The sequence below is a fragment of the Eutrema salsugineum genome, unplaced genomic scaffold (assembly GCF_000478725.1).
Source record: "Eutrema salsugineum unplaced genomic scaffold, Eutsalg1_0 scaffold_644, whole genome shotgun sequence".
Lineage (NCBI taxonomy): Eukaryota > Viridiplantae > Streptophyta > Magnoliopsida > Brassicales > Brassicaceae > Eutrema > Eutrema salsugineum.
Genome location: NW_006256523.1, coordinates 1 through 2,279, shown reverse-complemented (window position 1 = coordinate 2,279; position 2,279 = coordinate 1). Strand labels below are relative to the sequence as shown.

Here is a 2,279-nt window from a genome sequence, read left to right as displayed (position 1 = left end):
GGAGATCACGGGGTAGATATAGAACAACCAGTTCAGGAGCAACAGGCTCAAGGTCAGGGAGCTGGTATTGGAATTGGTCAGGGGTTTCACCAAGGCAATGTCAATTTGGTATTTCGGATATAAAACATGTTGGTAACCTTTTCTCCTGGAGAAGGAACCGTTACATCTACTTTATCCACTCTCATTTAGATAGATCTCTTGCTAATTGCTCGTGGGATGAACTCTTCCCCATGGCTTTTTGTGAATATCTCAGCTTTGAATGTAGTAATGACAGGGCCAATGCTCATCAGTATGGAGCTGGTATTCAGGCACCACCTGTGCAGAACAACAACTTTGAAGTGAAAGCATCATTGCTGAATATGGTCCAGAACTCAAAGTTCCATGGGTTAGCAATGGAAGATCCCTTGGAACACTTGGACCAGTTTGATAAGGTGTGTGATCTGACCAAGATTAATGGAGTTTCAGAAGACAGCTTTAAGCTAAGACTATTCCCATTCAGTCTTGGTGACAAAGCTCATCAATGGGAGAAGAATCTTCCAAGAGGCTCCATTCAAACCTGGGAGCAATGCAAGCAAGCCTTCTTATCTAAGTTCTTCTCCACCTCAAGAACTGCAAAACTGAGAAACCAAATCTCTAGCTTCACTCAGCACAGCAATGAAAGTTTTGGTGAAGCATATGAGAGATTCAGGAGCTACACAAACCAATGCCCACACCATGGGTTTAGTGAGGCTTCTCTTCTCAGCACACTGTATAGGGGAGCTCTTCCCAAGATTAGAAACCAGCTGGATACTGCTTCAAATGGGAACTTTCTGGGTAAAGAGATACATGCTGCTTTAGAGCTAGTGGAGAACTTAGCATTGAGCAATGATACTTATGGTGAAGACTATGACAGATCAAATAGGTATGAAGGTTCAAGCTCAGAACAGAGGCTCACCAGAGAAGTTAAGGAGTTGAGGAGTGAATTGGACAAGGTGAAATTCACCACTCAGAAGCCAATGCATTTTGTTGGAGAGTATGAGGAACCTTCTCAAATTTTTGAGAACATAAGTGAAGAAGGTCTTACCCAAGAGGAGCTCAACTACATTGGGAATCAGAGGTTCCAAAGATATCAGTATGGTAATGCCAATCCAAACCTCTCTTACAGGAACACCAATGTAGCTAACCCACAAGACCAGGTCTATCCCAATTCTCAAGCTCCAAAGAACTTTGTTCCCAAGCACAACTTTCAAGGGTCATTCCAACCCAAGAATCAATTTGGTCAGAATCAGAGTTTTGGTCAGCAACAGCAACCATTTCAGGGCACTGGTTACACTTCACAGCAGCCAAAGGCACCACCAGGGTTTGGTCCACCACAGTTCCAACAGCAGGCGCCGGTTCAACAACAGTTTCAGCCACCAATGGTTCAACAGCAGCCACAGATGGGTACAGATATGGTTGGTATTCTGCAACAACTACTTCAGGGTCAACAGACTATGCAGCAGGAAATCAAGGAACTGAAGCAAAACCAGGCATCAAGCTCAAGGAACCAAGGTCACCTACCTGGAAAACCAGAACCCAACCCCAAGGAATATGCCAAGGCCATAACACTGAGGAGTGGCAAGGAGTTACCTGGTATTGAGAACAACAATGTGATCATTGAGGACAATGATCAACCTGAGGGGGAGGCAGCCTTAAAGGATGATCAAGCAAAACTGAGAAACCAAATCTCTAGCTTCACTCAGCACAGCAATGAAAGTTTTGGTGAAGCATATGAGAGATTCAGGAGCTACACAAACCAATGCCCACACCATGGGTTTAGTGAGGCTTCTCTTCTCAGCACACTGTATAGGGGAGCTCTTCCCAAGATTAGAAACCAGCTGGATACTGCTTCAAATGGGAACTTTCTGGGTAAAGAGATACATGCTGCTTTAGAGCTAGTGGAGAACTTAGCATTGAGCAATGATACTTATGGTGAAGACTATGACAGATCAAATAGGTATGAAGGTTCAAGCTCAGAACAGAGGCTCACCAGAGAAGTTAAGGAGTTGAGGAGTGAATTGGACAAGCTGAAATTCACCACTCAGAAGCCAATGCATTTTGTTGGAGAGTATGAGGAACCTTCTCAAATTTTTGAGAACATAAGTGAAGAAGGTCTTACCCAAGAGGAGCTCAACTACATTGGGAATCAGAGGTTCCAAAGATATCAGTATGGTAATGCCAATCCAAACCTCTCTTACAGGAACACCAATGTAGCTAACCCACAAGACCAGGTCTATCCCAATTCTCAAGCTCCAAAGAAC

The 2,279-nt window shown here is 44.0% G+C and overlaps 2 non-coding genes across 2 annotated transcripts; both read right to left on the bottom strand.

The window, feature by feature from the left end:
- Positions 1–614: 614 nt before the first annotated feature.
- On the bottom strand, positions 615–721 carry LOC112083339. Its single transcript, XR_002897609.1, has one exon. It is a non-coding gene; the product is annotated as a small nucleolar RNA R71 (small nucleolar RNA).
- Positions 722–1,688: 967 nt separating this feature from the next.
- LOC112083338 lies at positions 1,689–1,795 on the bottom strand. The gene has a single exon (XR_002897608.1). It is a non-coding gene; the product is annotated as a small nucleolar RNA R71 (small nucleolar RNA).
- Between the last annotated feature and the right edge of the window lie 484 nt (positions 1,796–2,279).